A 23,478-nucleotide genomic window follows, 5' to 3' on the forward strand; every position below is an offset into this window, starting at 1 on the left:
CCGGAGTGGCTGCAGGAAGCTAACGCATACTGCTGTTGTACCTGTCTTCAGTGAAACTTTATAGTTGTGTCATGTAGATCAGACCTCAGAAATTTGACAGGTTTTGAGAAACTTTAAAGAAGTCTGAGTGGGGCGTCATTGATCTAAGCACTTCGTGCCCTCTACCCAAGCAGTACTGCCCAGCTAGGAGCAGGAGGGGCAACTCGGTTTGGATTTTCTTCCTCCTGGCAGTGGAGCAAGGCGGTTGGTGTTTCCTAACTCGGTGTTTTGAAGGCGTGCTCTGCAGTTAGCTCACCAGAATCTAGACAGCTTAACCTTCTGTAACTGGTAAAAACCCCACAACTTTCCACATTGTTTAAAGAAAGGAGTAGGTAATGGCAAAGGCAATGAAGCTGTTTTGAAGGCTTGATAGATTTGTGTGTATCAAAGTAAAGTTTTCTATATATTGATAACACATAGATGATTTTTAATCTGAATGAATACTCTGCAGAGCAGGAAATTCCAGTTTTTCCAGTTTTCTTTTTTTTTCAAAACCTCTTTCAGTTGCCCAGTAGAAACCCTTCTCATTATAGCGTAGGCCTTTTCATTGGGTTTGGGTAAACAGTGAGCTGACATGTTCTTTCGAATAAGAATTGAACATCAGTAAAAACACTTAAAAAAATTAATTTTTAACCTGCCAAGTCTCACTGGAAGAAATAAGATACCATAGCATTAGTTTAATAGCGATCTGTCTGATGCAAGCAGTGTGCAATACTCTTCACGTAGTGCTTCTCATGAATAAAGCTTACCTTTAGGTCTTTAAAGTAAAATGTGGGTGGACTGCTAGTGTTTGCACAAGCTGATGTTATGTTAGGATGTGATTCTTCTTCAGCTGTGCTGAGTACTGTTATTTAAGCACTGATAGTGTGAACAGAATTTTGTGTAGAACGGATTTTATTACAGCAGAGCTTAATAATGAAAACTTCTGCATGGAGAAGAAAGAGAAAGGGTTAATGTAGAGTTCAAGAAAATTCATTTCTCACTACCGTTAGAGAAGACGTTCTTTCTCAGAAACTCTGGGGTTTTTAAAGGCCTTTTGGATAATCTATGGAAGTTTATTTCATCTTCTCTGGAAACAGATGTACTTGCAGACTACTTTAATTACTGAAAATAAGGTTTTTGCTAAACTTTGTAAATGTCAAGTATATCAAACTATTAGAAAGGTGTAGCAGACTTATCTTTTTTCCTCCGTTAGAGCTTTCCAGTTTCTGCAAGTAGATTTTCCTGCTTTCCATATAAGGGGCAACATCTTACCATTCTTGGCTGTAGGAAAGAGAAAGATTCAAATGGCATGTCCAGACAAAATCTGCTTACATCATCATAATAGTGATTTCTTTGGGCATGCCTACCACAGCATCCCACCGCCACAGCCCCCAAGGAAGGCAGCATACAGCATCTAGGCTGGTGTGTCCCACCTGCAGTGGGCAGGCTGCATCCATCTAAGCTGGCTGCAGTAACGTTACCCAGAGCACTTTTGTAAAAGTCTTTGTTGTTGTCCAGCCCCAGATCTCCCAACAACTGCAAAGAAGGAAAGGATACTCTCCGTTATTTTACCATTCCCCAGGACTGTTTCCTTTTCCTTCTTTGCAAGTGTACTGTACTGGCACCTGCTTGTGTTTTTCCCAGGCTGCAGCATTGAGAGAGAATAATAGTGTTGCAGAAAACCCTTAGTATCCTGAGCAGAAGCAACAGAGAGGCTGGGAAAACGGGCATTAATTTTTTTCTGTTGCCGCTGTTTTAAAATTCTTTGAGAGAGTCATAGCTGGATAGATGATGCAGGGAGATGAAACTTCATTTGTTTAACTTCCACTGTTAGGTGGAAAGTTGTTTGCAAATGTAGGGATAGAAATTTTCTGTGAGATTTCATCAACCAGACATATCGGTGTTTGCTTATTCATGGGAATTCAAATAAGGAGGAGGAAGGAAATGTTTGGGTTATTTTTTTAATGCTGTCTTAGACCAGTATATTAAGTTATTTTCTGAAGATGGATAAACCATAATTTATACCTTATATATTAAGTATGGTGTTTGGTCTTTTAAATGTTCCAAGCAGTAATGTTGTCGTAAAAGAAATAACATTTTTACAGCTCTGTTATCCCATGTCAAAAGTATCTTCGCAGCAAATAGTAAAATGAAAGTTCTGTGAAGGCTTTAAAGTTGTTTCATGATTGGTTGTTGTAAACTTCAGTATCCTTCACTGTAACTTAATGTTGAAAGTATCTGAGGGTAGAGTAGGTGTTATAATGTTAAAATTTCTGGAAGGTGGAAAAATTTACTGGTTATGGGAATTTTATTTAGCCATAATAAAATTAGAGCTGTGAAGCTTCTCCTTTCTTTCTCAGTCCCTTCCCCCCTGCTGCAGCTCATGCTTTGCAAAGATCTGTGTTCAATTCTTACATGTATTTTTCAGTATTTAATTATTTAAATTTGCATATCGGGCTTGCATAGTCTCCCTAAGTTAATTGTTTCATTTCTCCAGCTGTTCCTAAATAGCCATTGTGCTGATCAAGCACTTACTTCACTGTGTCCTTGATAAAATTAATGAAAGCATCTGTAGAAGCGGCGACAGCAGCTGCGGTGCCTTATGGAAGCCAACTTCTGCTTAACATTCTGATAAAAGAAATAGTTTCGTACTTGTTCTGGAAGCTAATGCTGGCTGGCTTACTTCTAGCATAAAGAGAGTTGCACCTGCCACGGCTAGACCAAGCACTGAGGCTTGCTGATTACATGTTCTTGTTAGTGTCATTGTTATTGGCAAAATGGGAGTGATGTCATCCTTATCAAACCCTACTGGCACCCTACAGAGTGACAAATAATTTGCCCACTGCTGTTTATCAGCATGGGCCTTGTTTTAGAAGTGACGAGAGTGCTGAATTTTCCCAGCTGAATGCTGTGCAGCCGCGGAGGTGTGTGAACATGAAATGGATTGATACTTGTAATCAGCGCGCATAGTGATGGTTAAGGTGTAATGAAACATAAGTGCGCATTTAGGGTAATTATATTGCTACCAGGTGGGGCCCTGGGGCTTTGCATGTATAGGAACCGCTCGAGGTGACGGGTTTGCAGGAAGAAGTGCTGCAGCACCATCTGCTTTTTTCTTGTTTCCTCATTAATTCTTCTCTCCCCCAAGCCTGGACTGTGCAGACTTTGAACAGTCCTTGGACCATGCGGTATCTCCTCTCCTTCTAGTTGGGTATAGCCCCAAAAAACTGGAGCGGTTGTGGTGCAAAGCAGCAGCTCTTGTGAGTAGAATATCTCCCTTCTAGAGCTCTCAGAGACATAAGTTGCATACTTCTCCTCTTTAATCGTCTCTCGAAATGGCTTGTAGGGAAATCTGCTGCTCTTGTATTTTAAGGCAGTAACTAATCTCTTAAGGTTTTCTGCGTTTGTTGGTTGTATTTTCTTAGATGTGTATGTCTTAAATGGGCAATGAAAAATGCTAAGAAATCCTCCAGACAGGCATCTGTATTTTCTGCGTACTTAAGTGGGAAATCTGTAAGCCTGAAGCTACTTTTGTTTCTTCTAAGTAAGTAATGGGAATGAATGATTGGTAGTTGAAAATACCACAAGTATCTTTTGCTCCTTGGAATCACTGTGCCAAGGAAAAACTCGAGAACTGCATATTGTCATTCATTTGCAGTAATTGCTATGGGAAATGGGAATGTTATATTTTCGTATTTGAAGAGGGAATTGGAGCCTGGTGCCCCAAGGACGCTATTCACACGAGAACAGCAAGTGTCTTAAATGCGGTGGATACACCACACATGCAGTGTGGTAGGACATCTCACGTGGAGCAGGTTTAACGTATCTCAGATGCCTTGTATTCATCTGCACTTGTTGATAGCTGATCTTGGTGCTGCGTTTGCTTGTCTGGGAGTGTGGGACAAAAAGCAGCATTTTCCAAGCAGGTTCTGGACTGACGGCCACAGTCAGATTGTTGTTGCGAAATGTTTTGTAATTTACATCACTTTCCTGCTACAATGCATCTTTTATACGTCTTTGACATTTTTATTAATCTCCGTTTTTCCCTGCTGAATGTAGGTCATTATATAATTTGCACTGTTTGTTCCCTAATAAAAAAAGAACATTGCTGAATCTGACTTTTTTTTTTTTTTAAACTGTATGTGCCAGGGTCAGGCTCATACTTGATGCAACTGCAGGGCAGTCAGTGAAGTAATACCTTGGATAAATTTCAGCCAACTTTTACTAAAGCATCCAAGTTTTAACTGAAAAGAAAATTTAAAAAAAAAAAGATTTCTCTAGGTGTAAAAACATTTCTATATATCCGAAGTGGTTTCTGGTAGCTCTTTAGCGTAAGTTAGCAAACAAACTCAGAGTTTGGAAGTTAATACTGATTTATAAAAGCTAGTACTGATTTGCAGAGGTAGACAAAAAAACTCATCACATTTTAAACTGATTACTTCAGTGGGAGAAAAGATGGAAAATTTAAAAATAGATGTGTGTGGAAGTAGGATGATAACACGTGCTGCGTATACAGCGAACATAAAAGTTTAATCACTGTAAATTTTGAGTGGGAAAAAAGTATTTATGGATGGCACAGAGATTCAATTTTATCAGCTCGACAAAAGCCAGTCAATTCTGAACATTATTAAGACCTTCATGTCACTTCTGGGAACCCTTGCAGAAGTAAAGCATGAAGATCCATTATTTTTTTTAGAATTAATTTGGTGACAGACCTTTATCAGAGGAATGCATCAAAATGTCCTGGCCTGGTGGATAAATTACCTCTGCAGCCTGTGACCTGAGAAGCTGTACCACTCTTAGACATGCTGCTCTTAATATACTTGAAATAGTTCTTTTGATTAAAATACTGGAGAATTGTGTTTGTCCCATTGATCTTACTGAAGTGTGGAACATTTCGCAACACTCGAGGAAAGCAATGAATGTTTATCTGGTTGGCCGGTTGTTTTTTTGTGTGTCTTTCTACCACAAATATTCATTTTTCTCCCTTCAGGGTGTGGGGTCCAAGATGATTCTCATGACCGTGTTTCTTTCTCAGATAGCAAGCAAAAGATGCTTCTTTTCCTAGGAACCAGTCCTTTAAATGGGCGGTGAAGCTGGCAGTACTGTAACACACAAGTGCGTACCCCGTGTGCTCATAAGAACTTTGCAGTTCACTTACCAACTTAGCTTATCTGCATTGTTACGCTGTTGATTGCAACTTCAGGGAGTGAGAAACGTGGTGGCATTTTATCTGTCCCCAGAAGCAACCCTTAGAATAGGCAATTTTGATGCCTGATGTGGAGCTGGTGTTCAGTTAGCTTTTCCTCCTGACTCTTTCGTACCCAGTGAGAAAGGCTGAGCGCAATCTGTTTAGGAACATTGGCCTAGAAGTTTGATTTCAGGGTGGCGGGTGAGACTGCATGTTTTTAACCAGCAAGTGAAATGTAAAAGGTTTGGGGTTTGTTGGAGGGGTTTTTGTTGTTTGGTGGTTGGGGTTTTTTTTTTGTTAGAAAGCTTTACTAGTAAAATGCTTACTTAATAGACAGGAAATCTTAGGTGTTTCCATCCTAAGTCAGAGGAAGTTCAGTTTTACTCTACTGGTTTTAGATGGGGGGAGGAAAAAACAGCACTTTTGTCTCAAGACAAGACCTTAGTTTGCAGGATTTTTGTATGTATTTTGTTTGTTTTTTTAAAGACAGTTCTGCTTCTTCCTCAATCCTCTCTGACATACTTGCCTGGGTAGACACATCTCTTTCTTGAGAAAAAGATCTTACTTTGTCCTTGCAGATGCCAGCCTCTGGTACAGTTTCTGTTGGCCTTCTCTTTGCTTGTGATATGATGTGGCAACTGTCAGTAGCAATGGCATTTCCATCAGAAGCAGCAGCTCTCAATCTCCAGGGATCTCTCTTCTCTTTCTCCATCCTCCAGAATATACGTGCTACATGTTTAAAGAGGGAAATGAATCCTTTAATTCTGTAACAACTGATGAAAGAGCCAACAAAAGCAAACAAACTGAAACAAAAGCATAGCTTCAAAAGACAGTTGGTTCTAGGCAATATCCTAGTTTGGACTGTAGTGGCTTTTGCTTCTATCATTTGTATTCTTAGGACAGTGTTCAGTTTTGGGCCCCTCGCTACAAGAAAGGCATTGAGGCCCTGGACCGTGTGTAGAGAAGGGCAACCAGGCTGGTGAAGGGGCTGGAACACAAGTCTTATGAGGAGCAGCTGAGGGAACTGGGACTGTTTAGTCTGGAGGAGGCTCAGGGGAGACTTTATTGCTCTCTACAACTACCTGAAAGGAGGTTGTGGTGAGCTGGGGATCAGCCTCTTCTCACAGATAACTAGCGATAGGACAAGAGGGAATGGCTGCGAGTTGCACCAGGGGAGGCTCAAGTTAAAAATGAGGAGAAATTTCTTCTCAGAAAGAGTGGTTGGGCATTGGAGTGGGTTGCCCAGGGAGGTGGTGGAGTCACCGTCCCTCGGGTGTGTTTAAGGAAAGGTTGAATGAGGTACTTAGGGACATGATTTAGTTAGTAATATAGATGGTAGGGGAATGGATAGTTAGACTAGATGATCTTGAGGTCTTTTCCAACCTTATTGATTCTGTGACAGAACCAGCTGTTGTATTGAAAACTTTTGGCATGAGAAATGCAGCTTGTGTGCAGCAAAATAAAAGGGAATTTATTTTCACCTAGGATCTGCAGGGCACCACGAGTGAAGTAGCCATGACTGTGCAGCCTCTCTGTACGAGTACTAGCTTCATTGCTCTGGCACTAGTACAAAAGTTACTATAAACTTGTTTCTATTTGTCTGGTAAGACCTTCATATTTTTCTGTCTTCAGTATAACAGTTCTGCGAGTAGTACAGGTAAAGCTCATTAAATGATCTGACAATAAGAAGTGAAGCCATTGTTGTCTGGTTTAGAGGAGGAAGCAGTACTACAAAGGTGTTGTTACATCTGAAACATAGGACTGGACGCAAAACCCAGATGGACTGTTGTGATATCTTGTTCTTTAAGCCTGATGTAAGGAGTGTAATCCTCAGTGAGAGGTTATGATGCAATTGCTGAGTTAGTGGGAGGAAAGATGGATGTGGGAATGGGGGTTGGGGACAAGGGAAGGAATGTCAATGCTAAGTGCATCGGGAAGAGAGAATATGTTGATTTGCTTGAGCCCTTGAACAGAATGTGAACTTGTACTCATTGTTTTTATTTTGGAGTTCTGTATCGAGATGTTTGGTATTTTGGCAGGAAAAGAAGGGTAGATCTTATTTATGTCTGCGTGGTTTTCTGGATCTTGGCAATGTGAAAAGTGCTTAGTTGATAAAACAGTGCTGTTTGGTGAATTACTGTGCTTATATTGCAGTACATTTGTTGAATATATTTCTGTAACAGTGTAGGTAAAAACTGTGCCTGAGTAGGTGTAAAAATTGGATTCCCTCTTCACCCTGTACCTTTTTGAATAAGCACTTCCAAATTCTTCTGCTTTGTTTTCTTGACTCATGATGTCAAAGCTGACTCCTGTACTTTAGATCAACAGTTCATTTTTAAAAATGATACTAGCAATCAATTTTAATAATAGATTTTAATCCACAACTCTCAAATTATAACACTTAAAGGTGCGTGTGACTCTCATCATGCCAGAATTGCTTGTGGATTAGACTAAATTAATTTATTAATTCTGAACACGCCCTGTGTGAATGTAATGTAATTAGCTGAGATGGATTAGTTAATATATGGAGTATGGAGGATGAGAAATTTTAGACCAGAAGAGGGCAGCAATGCTATAAAAAAATCATTTTGGCTTGATTATCTTCCTTCTGTTTTGCCGGTAAGTCACATGTATGTGCTCTGCTAATTTCTTGGACAGGCTTTAAGATAAGTAGCATGAAAAAAGTCTGTTAATACCATTGCAGTGGTTATTATTTCAGTTATATTTCTTTGAACAGCTTCTTCCTGCCAAAAGGTATTAGCTTGAAGAAGTACATGTAGAGGACCTGCTGACTTTTTTTCTTTAAGGTGTATTTCTAGTATGAAAGTGAATTTTATGATGCTGTGGTAATTTCTGGGTTTACTGTGTCTGTCCTTAGATGTTTCAGAATAAAACCTTTCATTTCCTAGTTGTCACAATCACACTCAGAGAATGTCAAGCTGGGTACTTTTTTGATTTACATGCCGTGAGCAATAACTTAGGCTGGCCAAAGATACTGTGTTGCATTTTAACAACTTTACTGTCACCAGAAGGTGACTTTAGAAACGTTAATTGCACGATGTATTGTGTATTGCACAAATATACCAGAGGATATAAAGCAGCATTAAATACAGGTGTGTAAACTGGAAGGGGGACCACATTATATACAAGGCAGTCCATAAATAATGCAGGACAAAAATTTAGTTGATTCTTTCTAAATATGCATTAGTTACAGGAAAAAAGTGGTGGTGTCTTTTTGGAGTATGATCTAAGAGGTGGTGTAAGGGGAGAGGAGTAGTCGCAATGCGCTTTCCATAGGTGTGGAAAAGCAGGTCTCTTGGGGAAAGTGATGTCCCACATATTCTTATTATAGAACAGAGCTACTCCTCGGCACTTGGAAGTGCTGATACACAGTTCTGTAAGTGAGGGGGAAGAGGAGATAGACAAACAAGTCTGCATTGCTTATTTTGGTGCTGAGAGAACATCTGAAGAATAACTGTAGCTATTTTTATGTCATTAGCAGTGCGTGGGTATTAGGAGTTGTGGAAATGTACATCTTCTGTACAATTGCATTTGTGGTAATGTCAGGTTTGAAACTTCTTTTTTTCCCCAGTGCTGATTCAAACAGGAAAGAAATAGCCAAAAACTGTTTAAGGGTCGACACTGTTCTGTAGTCTGAGAGAATAAACCCGAGTGTTAACATACTACAAAAGAGCTGGAGTACACAGAGAGTGTTGCTTCACCATCTGGGGAAAAATTAGCATTTCATTTGTATTAGCTGCTTCTGTTCTGGTTTGAGACGCTGACTCACTGTCTGAACACACTAGAGGGCTTCTCCTAATATGTTAATTTTAAACTAGTCTGTGTGCTGATTAGTATCCTTAATAGTTTCCTGGATGTGGTGCACAATGCCTGCTAACGTGCCGTTGTTAAATAGCACCGTGGCATCCAGGTTGCTGTTGGGTATGCCCACTGGAGAAAGCAGTACAAACTTGGCCTTCTGTTATTTGGGTATGTGTAATTATCTACGTGTCTTCCTGGCTGGGGTTGTCTTAAGTCCTGTGTCAATCTTGAGTAAGACATGACTAAGGGGAGATTAAGAAATCAAGAAGGCTTTGAAGATTTCAAGACGACTGTATTGTTGAAATGTACCTGAGCTGTGTTACGTAGGTAACCCGTCAGCACAACTGCTTACAAGAAATTTCTGGGTCCACATTTCCTGTGTGGATGAGGCTGTAGAAAGCAGAAAATAGGTGAGTATGTGCTAGTATGTCAGAAAAACTCCTCCCAGTGGGCAGCCCCCTCACCCCCCCCCCCAACCCAGCTACCCACTAAAGATGAAATCATGTAAAATTAACCATAATGTATGCACAGTAAGACAAACTGGGCACTAATACAAGGAACTATTGAGTGGCTGAAGTTTCATATATTACTACATGCCAAAGGCATGAATTCTTTTAAAAAGGCATATCCGTAAGTGTGTCTTGCAGCTTTTAATTAAATCCTGCAAAATCTCACCAAGACTTAATAAATGTCTCTACTGTTCTCCAAATCTTGCTCTTCTGCTGAAAACAGATTTTTTGGGAGTTTTATTCTGAACACAGTGGTAAGTTGGAATTCTTGCCATTAAATGAGTCAGGAAATGCAAGGTAGTGTCATCAGGCTTCATCTGATTCTGTGGCTTCAATTTTAAGGGTGCATTTATTTGACTTTAGATGTGTAATTGAGCAGCTCTGGCTTGATGTGTGTAGTCGGTATCATACAGAGTTTTTTAAGCTTTTTTGGCAAACTGGTAGAAAATGGCACAAGAAAACCGAATTTCAAAGAGTTTGGAACTTCTTTTCCATAGTTTCATTTTTAAAAATGTTCCAAGAAAGAAGACTAATATACTAAGCATAATATACTAAGCTTCTCTTAGTAATATTATGCACTTGGTCTACCGATCCAAGATATGCACAATTTAAGAAGTCCAGTCTCTGTTGACTATATAAGGAAACAATTTCCTCATTTAGATACCTGAGATGCTCAAAATCAATTTGAATGCATCTGTTTTTCTCCAAAGTAGTCAGAAAAATCCCTGGCATAGTTTATAGATAAAAGTATATGTAATAATACCTTTGTATGTTCCTGCCAAAATTCAAATAGCATCTGAGCATCTTGTTTTCTTCTGTGGAAGATGTGAGAATTTTATTTCCTGGTATCACAGAAGGGTTGAGGTTAGAAGGGACCTCTGGAGGTGCTCTCGGCCCACCCCCTGGCTCGGGCAGGGCCAGATTTGTGAAGGCCTTTTTGTAAAGGGTGTTTTTTACCATTCGTTGACCTAATCGGACAGGTGCCCCCTAAGGTTTTACCTTCCCTGCAGCCTGCGAAGCATGTTCACTTTCTCAGTTGTAAGAGGTGCTCGGTAGGATATACCTCCCCACACTCCCAGCAAACTTCTACTGCTAGAAATTTATAAATTACAGTTAATTTCATATTACTAAGAGGAAGGAGTTTCTCTGCTACTATGTAAAATGCATAAATGTAAACCAAAGTTCTATACTGTGATTTGTAGAAATTTCCTTTTCCTAGTTGGTGTGTTGAATGTAATATTCAGTCTTAATTGCAAAATTCCTTTTGGATTTCTTTTCAAATATTGTATGTCTTGTGTTCATAGTTTCCATATGAAATACTGCTGGACATTCTGATCAGCTTTTCCGGTTCTCACTGTAGTAATGGATAACTTGAAATTATAAACTGAAAGAGTTCTGTGGCAAATGTAATCTGGTCTTAATTTGATTAGACTGTGCCCTATCAGCTGCTTTTGGTTACTTAGTCATCCACAATTGGTAATGTAATTGTTAACACCATGCTGCATCTACTGTGTAAGTGCTAAATCTTGGTTTGTTAATTTTGTATTATTACTGATTACACTGTTTGGACTAAGGTATGTTCTTCAACTAGGTATCTGTTATATTTTTAGCACTGTGTTGTAAAAGCTGTCTCTCCTTGTGTTCTGAGTAGATTTGTGTGGAGTTTAAGAGCTTTCTTCTAACAGTAAAGCTCTTCGTGTGCTTAAGTGAGGTTCATTTACTGTTTTGTTTTTTCCAGCGCTCTTGTGCTTCCATTTGTTTTAAAACCAGCAGCTAGCTGACTCGTTCACGCATGCGTGTACTCTTTCTCTCATAGCTCTGATGATAGAAGTGTGAGATACAAGATCAAAGGACCTTGGGTTCTGTTTCTTAATCTGGAGAAACTTGTTCTGTGATTCCCCTGTAGAAAAAGAGAGGCCTTTGTTCAGTTACCTGCACAGGAAATAAGCTCATGGACTTTCAGGCAAACAAAACTGTTCAGTTATATGTGAAATCAGTTTAGTTAGTGAAATGACATTCATGCAAACATCCTCTAATGGAGCAATATAAAAGTGGCACCTGTTGCTGTAATGTCTGTTGTTTTGCTGTTGTAGCTTTTTTTTAGTTTTTTTTTTGGTTGAGGTTGTGTCTGTCTGTTGTTCCTGCCTCCTCCTTCCTAGGCCTGTATATACCCTTAGTCCTGCACCTTGTGGTGTTCAGGCCTGGTCATTCGTTCCTCTGTTTGTTCCTGTCCTGCATGTTTCTGTTACCTGTGGAAGGACATCAAGGACTCTTGATCATGTCTCTCTGGAAAACGTTTGAATGTATCATTGCTATAACATAACATGACCAGTAATAGCTTGATGTGGAAAGAAATGTTTGGGCAGACAGTGCGTTAAAGGGGCAGCAAAGTCAGCATAGCATAATGGTGATTAAATGGATGGCTCTGAACAAGGAATGGGAGCATTTCCAGACCTCTGACTTTCACCTAAATTATTATTCTTTTTCCTTGAGGGCTTGTTTCAGTAACTGTGCTCTGTGCACTTTGGGCATAGTAATGCCAAAAGCCGCCTGTGCTTTTAAGACAGAGCATGAGCACCAGAAGCTGGTATTCTCCCGTGCCACCCCATGTCCCAGACAGCATGATTCTCTGAGCATGTTTTGGAGCAGGCACCGAAGTGGACTCATGGCCACGATGGCCTCGATAGCCAGTGAAGTGTGTGGGGGAGCTGCCCCAGCCAGTGCATGAGGTGGAAGAATACCTCCAGTGAGAGGGGGTTGTACCCCGTCCCAATTCTGACGGCAGGAACCATTGAAGCTGACTGACCTCCTTCAGCTGGGTGTCACAGACTGCTTTCCCAGCTGCTCCGCCGCACCTGGTGAGCCAGCAGCGGGGCAGGTGCTGTCTGTGTGGCCTCCCTGAACCAGAGGGGCAGAGCTGGGCAGCATGGGGACACAGGTGGGAGGACGTGCTCCCTGGGGCCTGCTGCAACCAGCCCGCCAAGGTGCTGGGCTCTGCCTTGCGGCCTGAGCAGGGGTGGAGGCAGGCGGCAGGTGCAGGGCTGCCCGAGCCTTTTGTCCTGCACCTGCTGCGTGCCAGGTAAGTATAAACAGCTGTCGGACGTAAACTGGGATTATCCGGTAGGTGGGCCTGGGCCTGGCCCAAATATGCGCTTTGCTTTGTTGTTTGGGGTTGGGTTTTTTTTTTTTTTTGTTTCTCCTTGTGCAGCTTGGCTTTATTAGCTGTTTTGAACCACAGTTTACAATGCAAGCAGGCAGTGGGGGGAAGGGTGCTGGCCATGCCTCCTTGGGCTGGAAATGTTCACGCTAATGCATGTGGCAGGACTTAAAACTGGAGCTCTCGCATTTTGCAGGGTTGCTAGGCATTGTGCTTGCTGTAAGGTAGCTGGAAGTTGCCCCACATTTAAGTTTTCAGATAAGCATACAGCCTGTTGTTTAACTTAGAAAACATTAACTTCTTTGTGTGGTTTGCGGCAGTGTAGCAATAAGTTGAAGGGTAAAGAGAATAGAATAGAAAGTAATGCTGCTTTATTGTTTTTATAAAGGACTGTGATCGCTGTGTTATCAATACTGAATTACAGAAAGAGACTTTCTTGCTGTTCCCTTCTTTTATGAAGCAGAAGTACATTAATGATAAACAGTTACAGTGGAAAATTTAAGATACAGATGTATTACCGCACTGTGTGTGTACTAAGCATAGGAAATACCACTGTAGGTCAGTACTGTGGCATAGTAAATGTTTACTTTAAAAGGGCACCCTCTTTTTACTTTTTTTTTTTAAAGGCATAGTGGTGGTGTACAAAGTGTTTATGTATCATTGGTACTTTTTAGGGAAGAATCAAGTGAAGAGAGCAGATAAACCACAGGAGAACTCATTATGCTTCAGCTTTCTAAGTTCAATTTCTTTATCGCTGGGACTCTGTAGGTTTTGGGCATCATTAATATGGTATAGGAGCTGTAACTGTAATTAGCTGTAGTGAGAATAAATGTAAGTCAAAACAAACTGTCTCTTTCTTAGGCTTCCTTGAACTTCTGAGAGCACTCTAAGTGGAAAATTTTAAAGCAACCAGCAGTGAGTGGCCTAGATTATTAAACCCATGTGGTGTCTTTGTTATGATCTATTTCAGAATATGAATAAAACTGGAGGGAGACCTTGATTCTGGGTGTAGTAAATACTAGTGGCAGATGCAACTAAAGAACCTAGGCAGAACAGAAGATTAATCTGGAAAATCCAACAGCTATCCTGAATTTTGAAACGGAAGTTCTTTAAATTAGAGTATAGATCTATCTCAGTGTTGTCACTAAGTGTGGTTGGAACTTACTGGAAACTGGATTTGGTCTCACAATATTCATTTAATAGCCTAATAGATTGGAAAAGAGTGCAGTAGTTCTCTCAAAGCTGATAGTCTTATTTGTAGGCCTATTAGAGTGTATAGTAAAAATGTTTTAAGATGAGAGATTCAAACAGATGAAATAAGCAGCTGATCTTACGTTGATTTTTACGGTAGGAAACAGTTATGATAGAGAGAGTCCCCAGAGGACCTGAAAAAAAAAAATAGGAAGGAAAGAATAGGGAAGCTAAACTTTCCTTTAAGGGTTATGTTGGCAGTCTAAGTGAAAAAGGAAGGAGGAACTGGTTCAAGTTAAAATTGATTTTTATTAGCATAATGGCAGGTGCATAGGAAAATAGCATGTACTGTCTGAGGGGGATAAAATTGGGAGGATTTAAAGCTATATATATGTAGACACAGAAAACATTTTATTTGCTAAGATTAAAATATTAGTCAGGTTTTAAGGTTGTAAAAAATTGATTCTTAGGAAAATTAAGCAGTTTAAAAAATCAAACCAAAAAACACTGTTCTGATATTCATGGGAAGTAGTTGGAGACTGATGTCTCTCCTTAAGTATGGATTCAGTTTGTCAAGAGGCAGACTACTTCTGTCCTGATCATATACTTCTCTCTTCACCTGCAAAAGCCACCCGGGAATAGAGGATAGTTCAGTCTCCTGATCTGTTCAGTTCTTGGTGCATCAGCAGGAACTACTGACTGGGTAATAGATTGTTAAATCATAAATCAAGAATTTTGCATGCCCTTTAGATGCCTGTAACTCGGAGGATTTGGTTGCAGGTTCTCAGTTATTGTCTTACTGAGAAGTCCTCAAGTTCTAGTATTCAGAGGGAAATTAAACTCTCTTAAAAGGCAGTAGTCACCTTTCAGTCATGTCTGTGTGGTAAGTGAAGCTACTGAGAAAATTCAGCCTCTTGAGTTATGATTTTGTTCTGGATTTTCAGCTTAAGGAATACCTGTTTTACTCAGCACCTTTTGAATTATGCTGGTTTTGTTGGGTTTCCATTTTCAGTGTAAGACCTTCATTTTCCTTAGGCTTGTTTATGGAGAAATACACCTTGACTCCATCTGGGTTTGTTGGTTCCACACTATGAACTGAAACAAGATGGTCTGTATTGATAGCTGGTTCACATATTCAGAGCATAGTAGCATGCAAGCTGGGCAGTGTAAGGGAACAGAAACATCTGATACAAGGTTGATGACATTTTCTTACATCTCGTTCTATACAGAGTAATGGTCTTAAAGGTTGAAAAGAAAATTAATTTTAGGCACCTCTTTTTGCCATGTAAATTCTCAAGGTTTATTTGTGTGACCAGGATAGTAGTTCGTTCATCATTGCTTGTGATATGTTGTGTCCTGTTTCTTTAAAAAAACCTGTACATTGAAATGTGGAAGTGTAATATATTCAAGCACTTGCAGGTGCAATAAATGCATGTGATGCCAAAACCCAGTAACTTGTATATTTGAGAGGAAGACAGTTGCTTTCAAATACAGTAGTAAGACTGATTATGGTGCCATGTGCTTACTTGAATTGTGTCTTTTCAAGCATCTGCTCCCTTACTGAAAATGTATTTTTGAACACCTGCAGAGCACAACCATTTCCCACTTCCTTCCATATAATGGAGTTGTATTTGCTAATGGTGCAGAATCCAGCACACCCCCAGGGAGAAGGGGAAGGCACGTTTTGTTTTTTATCACTGTGAGCTCTGCTGCGTCAAGGAGCATACTGTGATAATCTCCCTGTGCAAGGGCTGGAACTCATTGTGAGGTGTTTGTTGGGGGTCGCTGCAGGGCTTCGCATCGAAAACAATACGTTTGTAGGTGCAAATTTATTTTATCCAAACTTTAAAGTGTATTAGGCTACCCAAGGACCATGCACGCTGTCTAATGTAATATGTGGGGAATTGTTCAGATGTGCACTTAAGATCCATTGTATCCATATGTCCTAAAACCTGCAGAAATAAATAAGCCCCCTGGTAGAAAGAAAGGGGAACGATCTACAGCTTAATTCTGTAACTGCTGGAAAATAGATGGGAAAACCACTCTTCTCCTTTTAGTCTTAGCAGCCGTGTAACAATAGGTTTCACTGCTCATAAGAAGAGCTTTGAGTAAGTCTGGTGTAGGGGAGGTGACAAAACATTTTCTTGTTTGGTTATAATGTGACGTTATTTGAATTGTGGTTGTTCAGGGTGCTGCAAAGCTATTGGCAAGTTCTTTGATGGTTTGTTGGGGTTTGTTTTGTTTTCTTTTCTTGTCCAGACAGCGTTTTTTCCGTGAACCTTGGGTTAAAGAATATGGTTTCACTGGAAGTTGTGGGGGTCCCCAGTATTGGCAGGCTTTCACTGACAGGGTTGTAATTCGCTACCATTGCAGGTGGTATGGTGCAGACCTCCTTATTATAGAGATACCCGTATGCCAATGGCAAGCTTCTTTACCATGTGACTTTTCATACTGGCTGATGGATGTAGCGTAAGCAGTTGTGGTTTGCAGAAACATTTTTATTAGTACTTCTTTAGCAAAGGACATCACTGCTTAACTTGGTTTAAAAGTCTTAGCAACTGAATTGGTTAGATTTTTGCACGGTGAGCCTCGTGGTAAAAATATTTTGAAAGCATTTAGATCTAAAATAATGGCCATCCAAGCAATTTTTTTCCCAAGTTCTCATATGAGAAGGTATCCATTAATACTGTTTACTGTCAAGTAAAGCTTTTGGGCAAGAGAATACAGAAAATGTAGAAGAACTTTGAGTGTGTAGGACTTGTATTCGTCATCTGTTTTCTATCATAAAGTAGACTTCACAATGGCTAATAGCTTTCAGTGAACTATTTTGATTCTCCAGGTGCAGTCTGTCTTTACCTGCTTTTTAAAGGTTTTATTGTGTCCTTTGGACAGATGTTATAAGTTCTTGGTAGTCCCATGTTTACACAGTTAAAAACAAACAAACAAAAAGCCCCACCCCTGCACACCTTTAGCCACACCAAAACCCTCAAAGCTGTTGATAAAAACATGCAAATGTAATTTTGATAGAAACAGTAATAAAAAGCTTCAGCTTCAGTAGAAACCACTCATGACTGTTAAAGACTTCAGTCCTGCACAATACTATTAGGTCTGTCTGGTACCAGTGTAGTTATTAGATTAAATCATAACATTACCATCATTACCTTTAAATACTGAATTGCAGCTAATATAAGACCTTAGAAGTATAAGAAGAGCACAGTATATGTAATACATAGCTCTGCCTGTTTTCTTTTACCATAAAGTTAATATTAAATTCACTATTAAATGGTTTCAATATTAAATGTTTTGATTTAACATTTCTGCTTCTATGAGAAAGGTTTTAACAGCTATAATTAAAGTATTGATAAACATATAGCTATTTTCTTCCTAAGTATTTTAGCTTTACATCTGTGAGTAGATGAGAACTTCACTGTAGTATAGGCAGATGCAGGATTCAGACTGTCCCATTGCAGATGAATCTAAATTGAATTAACTTGTGCCTGTCTGCCCTGGACTGATTTCTGACAAATGAAAATTACAGCTGATGAGGCAAATCTGATACTTGGCCAAGTCCTGGCAGAGCACATGCGCTTTTGATTGCTTTTGCATATATTCGGTGTTGATAAATGAGCTTTGGGTTTAGGTTGGTTGTTTGGCTTTTTTCTTGATAGTTGGTTGTGCAGTTTGGTTAGTGTCATTTCAGTAGAAAGCATGTATTGATAATGTGTAAACTCTTAGAGCTGCAAATGCTGATAGCATTTAGTACTTTTCCGGTTAACATCAAGAATTTCTCAAAAAGCTTTATGGGATGTAGCCTTCCCTACTGGTTCAATCTAGTAAAAACTTGATTTTTGGGAAGCAACTACAATTTTTATAATAATATATAGAACTGGTGACAGAGATGTTGTATCTTTTATGGCAATAAACTGCTCAAGCAGGGATCTCTGGCTGCTTTTTGCAGGAGTGTTTATTTTTTTATGTCCCAGATTCTGCCTAGTAGGCAATGATAACATAAGCCCTCCTCTTTCTTTCCTTGTTTTTGTGCAGTCTTCCAGGACTTTCTGCAGCTGTGCATAATGCATGGTAGTTGTACTGCTGTGCAGCTTGATGGTTTAGCACTTTAAATTGCAATTTTCACAGGCATTTTCCCATTCTAAATTCTCCTTTTCAGGCAAAGTTTCTGCTCTCTTTCCGAATAGCAGAAGGAGGGTTTCTGCTGGGGTGCTGTGAGCCTGCTTGAGGCCTCCCTGGCTCAGGAGTAAATCTCTTGCTGCTTCTCAATTCTAGAGGGCTTTTTAAAAGTTTCAATAAAATAATCAAGAACTCATACAATTGTACTGCCAGCTGTAGAGCTCTCTGAGCAATTTTGTGGGCTTCTCCTTCAAATATAAGGGGTTTCTTGAAATGGCAGCTGCTTCTGCAGTTCTCTTTCCACCTATGTAAAATTACTTACCTGGATCTGATAATTATTCACCCTGCTAGAATTAAAAATGCTTGAGGGATAAGTATAAAAGGCTTAGCCATACAGATCTGCTGAGCTGTTAGATTTTCTGAAATAAATATTTCAATAATTCTGCCATATTTTTATGTAACGTATGTCAGACTTTAATCTTATTCAGTAAGAACCTTCTTTAAGACTGGATATTGATTTTCTAATTGTTTCTATTCCTTATGTTGCACAGAATTCCTTTGATCAGAGTTCTGCTGTTAAACCAAATATGTTCTTACCATGTTGCTTCGGCAGTTTCAAAGGACTCTGTAAAAAAAAAAAAACCCAACAAAACAAAAACACAGAGCCACCAAAGACCAAACAAAAACCCCAAACCAAACAGGAAAAAACCCAAAACACAAGAAAACCGGAGGCCCAATATATCAACTGTATAGGGCATTCCCCTCTCCACACTGACCCTGACCGTACATCTTCAGCCATGTGAACCTGTATTCCCTCCATCTGAAAGGGAGAGAGGAAAACCGATAAAACCAGATGTGCTTGTCCATATTCACTTTCCTCTGAGATTCTAGTTAGCATTTTGTCTTAGTTTGGATAGGCAAGGAAAATAAATGTGCAGTTGGATCCATGATTAGGCTAACATTTTTAGTTACCTTTCAGGCCTCCATTACTTGCTTATACCATTTCTGTACCTTCAGTGTAAAAAAAATCTAGCAGTGTGTGTATAGTAAGCAAATACTTAAGGCTGTGGCCTGCAATGGCATTTAGATGGTTGTTTGCATGCAATTGCTTTTTAATTTCAATGAGGATTAGGTGATGCAATAGCTTTATACAGTCATTGCACAGGATTGACAGGCTCTTTCAAAAGGCCCACAATAAAAAATGTTATGCTAAGATTTGTTCTTGTCAAAATAGGGTTTACAAATACACCTAATACTAGTGTTGCATTGAGACGTCTGGAGGCCATATATTTCACATAGGGAAATTTCGTCTATATTAAGTCGTTAACCATGCCCCAGCTCACTCACTTAGCTTGGGATTTTCTTCCCTAAAGCTTGGAACTGTTGGAGAAAACAGTTATAATAAAAATGTTTCACTTGCCTTTTTTTAATAGCAAGGAATTCTTAAGCATATCTATCTGCATTCTAGTATTTGGGAAGTAATTTTTTGCAAACTCCCGAATTTCTCAATTTCTGGGGGAAAATATTTTATGATGTGCTGTGAATACCTAACAAGCAATAGTAGAGTTAACATACTGATTTTTGAAAAGTGGCTTCAGTTTGGTCATTTTTACTCTCCCAATCTATTACCCGTTCATGTCAATGTTTTCATTAAAATGCAGATGTAGAAACAGTAATTGGTTTTCTAGCTATTTCTTAACATGCAGCTGTTACATAGACTTACATGCTGGAGTTTTCTCTTTCTTGCTTCACTATATACATACAAGGATTCAGGACCAGTTTTTAGGGTTGACTCTTTGCTGTAAAATTCTCATGACCACCTAATTTGGATAAAAACCTTCTGAAAAGGTCTTGACTTTTGTTAAAAGACAAAGCCTGAGTGCTTTGTGCAAATGTGCATTCTGACTACTTCTTTTTTAAGTTTGGTTGTGCTTCCCAGAGTCACAGAATCACAGAGCCTCCTGAGCTGGAAGGGACCCATAGGGATCATCGAGTCCAACTCCTGGCTCCACACAGGGCCAGCCAATTCTCAGAGCATGTGACTGAGCACATTGTCCAGATGTTTCTTGAACTCAGTCAAGCTCAGTGCTGTGACCCCTTCCCGGGGGAGCCTGTTCCAGTGCCCGACCACCCTCTCAGTAAAGAGCATTTTCCTAATATTCAACCTAAACCTCCCCTGTCACAGCTTCCCTGACTGTTCCGTCAGGTTCTATCACTGGTCACCAAAGAGAGGAAATCCGTGCCTGCCCCTTCGTTCCCCCTCATCAGGAAGCCAGAAACTATGATGAGGTCTCACCTCAGCCTCCCCTTCACCAGGCTGAACAAAACAAGGGACTTAAGCCTCTCCTTGGAAGACTTCCCCGCCAGAGCCTTCACCATCCTCATTGCCTTTCTCTGGACACTCTCCAGTAGTCTCCTGTCCCTCTTGTACTGTGTTGACAGAAGTGACTGCTGGCATTCCGGGTTTCTGCTCAGCAGAGTGCTCTCTAGAAAACTGACCAGTTTCTTACTAAAATGTCACAGTTGTATTGTCATGCTGCGAAGAAATTACTGGGCTATGGTCTGCTTTTCAGCTCAGGAAAATAACTTCCAGGAGAAAGCTGTTTTCTCTGTAGAACAATACAGACTTACTTAAAAATATATAGAGTGTGTGTGTGTAGTGTGTGTTGGGTTTTTAATCCCATAATTTTTTTTTTTCCTGTAATTAATGGCCAAAGACAAACTATTACAATATAAGCTATTTTGAAATCTTAATTATAGTGTTGATTGTATCCAATTTACAGGCTTCTGGACATGACAAAATGAAGTCTGTAGGTTTTTTAGGCACTGAAAATTAGATGTATAATTAGTCTATTAGTGTCATTATTAAAACAGTATTTCCTTCTCCTTACTGATCAGTGCTAAAATCAGAAATTTCTCCTTTCAAATGTAATTATGATCATAACATTTGTGATCCAGCATTTTTAATGTTAATTTGTCACTCGGTGCCACTGGAAAGAAACAATTTTCGCTGGAGTTTATTTTCTGGCCTGGAAAGTTGTGTGGCTTTGTGCTTTATTATTTTTATAGGGTGGAGAAGTTTTCCTGGTCTGTTTCTGAAAGAGAAAAAAAAAAAAAAAGATCAAAGTGAAATGCTCTGACATTTTTCCTGAGAAAAGACCACCCTACAGTTTGATAGGTTTTATGTTTTTCTCTTGCTTGATGATTGATGCTTCTCTGGCACAGTGACATGCATCTCAGGAGTAAAAAAGTGAGGGGAGGACGGTGCTAATGTTACATATCATTTTGAAGGACATTGTGTAGTCATTTCAACGCGTTTTATTTTTGTGTCTATTGTTTACCGTATTTTTCTGAAGCTTGAAAAGCTCTCATGTTCCACTGGGTGAATATTTTCCCTGCATGTTTCTCGTTGACTTGAAACAACTTGTCTAGTTAGTTCCTCATCTATCATTCTAAAATATTTCTCTTTTTGCTGCAGCAGCGCTTTCTGCTCCCTGCTGCCATGCCAGCCTCTGAGAAACCAGTTAACGTATCTGAAGTGACTCTTCAGTGCTAGAAGCTATTTCTGTGTGTTATGAAAAGCGAACGATTTCAGTATGACAAAGTTTAGGAAAACGAGGTGTTGGATAAAAGTTTCAGAACCATCTGTAATAGCTCACCAGCCTATGCCATTAGTAATTAAAAAGTGCCTAAGTACTAGAGAGCCTCTCAAAACATTACACTGTGTCCTTCAAAACTTTGGCTTTATTCCTCTAAAGTTCCAGAAGCATCTGACATTGTTGGGAATACTCTACCTATAAAAAAATAGGGATGAAAAAATGTCTACTACAAGGACAGGAAACATCAACGGTCAAGATAAATATAAATGTAGGAAATTCGATAGCCATATGCACAATTCAGTCATTTTATTTGTTGTTGGAACAGGTTTTCAATACAAGTTTAGATTTGCATTTTGTATTACAGGAGTGTTACCATCTGTATTTTAGGTCTGTAAACAGGTCAACATCCTTTAGAAATCTAAGAACTACTGGTTCATTCAGTCTTCTGAGCTGTTTGCTCCAACCTCTCCCCTTCTATAACTGTATTGGTAAAATCTGCATGTGTGGTTGTACATCTGTGAGGTTTCTTCTCTTATTGTAAGTCTGTCCATGCTCCCCAATTTAAGGCAGTAACAATCAGGTTTGTAAATCCCAGTAATGCCAAATACATCAGAAGATAACTGTAGTAATGTTGATATTTAAGGAAATACAGTGTTTTGGAGAGCATTAATGTTTGCAATACTTATATCTGAAGAGGGCTTCTGTAGTTCTGTCAATTCCCTATCTCCTAAAGCCGATGGATTTTCATGGATGTGGCTGAAGAATTAAATGGCCAGACAAAAGAGGAAGAGAAACAACGAAGGAGGTATGATGGGAGCAGGGGGGAAAGAGGGTTGTGTTCGATAGTGTGAGTTTAGTTGTGTTAGTTTAGCTTTAGTGAAAGGAGGGGGAGATGAAAATAATTGAAACTTAAGACTCATATTTTGCTTTAGAACAAGGCAAGAGTCTGCTTACAATTGCTTCTAAATAAACAGAAAAGGAAACCACCAGAGGGAGATGCAGGGTAAAAGTAAGGTCACTTTTCCATGTGAGTGGTAAATTGAAAACATTAATTAAAAAGAAGGGGGAAGGGCAGGCTGTTTGCTAAGAACTAGTTTAAAATTTATCTGGAAGAAACCATCAAGTTATTCAGTGGCATCTTTATTAATAAAGATTTTTTTTTAAAATTAGCGTGTTTCAATTGTGTTTATTGATGATTATTTCCAAGTCTCTTGGGAAATTTATTTTATTAGCATCCCTTTCATTTACAGAATATATCATTTTGTAATACTAAGTATTTTGAATTTATAGGTCTGTTGAGGAGCTCCACTACTCCACAAATCAGATAAACCATTTCTATACTGGATATTGACCTGAAGGGAAAAGATAGACTTTGATTCATAAGTCAGCAAAATTTAATGGCCACCTTATATCATTCAGGCCAGAAATGGTTTCAGAATATATGTGAGTTTTCAGTTACTTTGGCATAAATGTGATATATTTTGGATGTCAAGAATACCAGCAAATGTCTTTGCCTTTGATATTCTTGGTATTTTACTGTCTTGTTCTTCACTATCATTTGATTTTCACCAATATTGGTGATTATTCATAAATAAACATGTATTTGAGATTTCTTGACTTTTTAATATTTTTTGGCTTCTTGGAAGATAAGTGCACCATCTTCAGCATAGTACCATGCAGCTAGGAGCTTCCTGTCCCCAGATTCATCACTGAGTATGTTTTTTCTGACCTCTTATAAAAGGGAGAATCCCAGCTTCAAAATCTAGAACATATAATATTTGGAAATTCTTTGCACTGGCAGAATTGTGTCAGGGTGTAGTCATGGTATATACTCAGTTACGATGGCTGTGTCCTTCTAAT

The 23,478-nt window shown here is 39.3% G+C and overlaps 1 protein-coding gene across 1 annotated transcript in view; it reads left to right on the forward strand.

The window, feature by feature from the left end:
* Positions 1-23,478, forward strand: part of CDKAL1 (CDKAL1 threonylcarbamoyladenosine tRNA methylthiotransferase) — a 414,385-nt gene that overhangs the window by 206,428 nt on the left and 184,479 nt on the right. The window lies entirely within an intron of this gene.

The sequence above is a fragment of the Gallinula chloropus genome (assembly GCF_964237585.1).
Source record: "Gallinula chloropus genome assembly, chromosome: 2".
NCBI classification, from domain to species: domain Eukaryota; kingdom Metazoa; phylum Chordata; class Aves; order Gruiformes; family Rallidae; genus Gallinula; species Gallinula chloropus.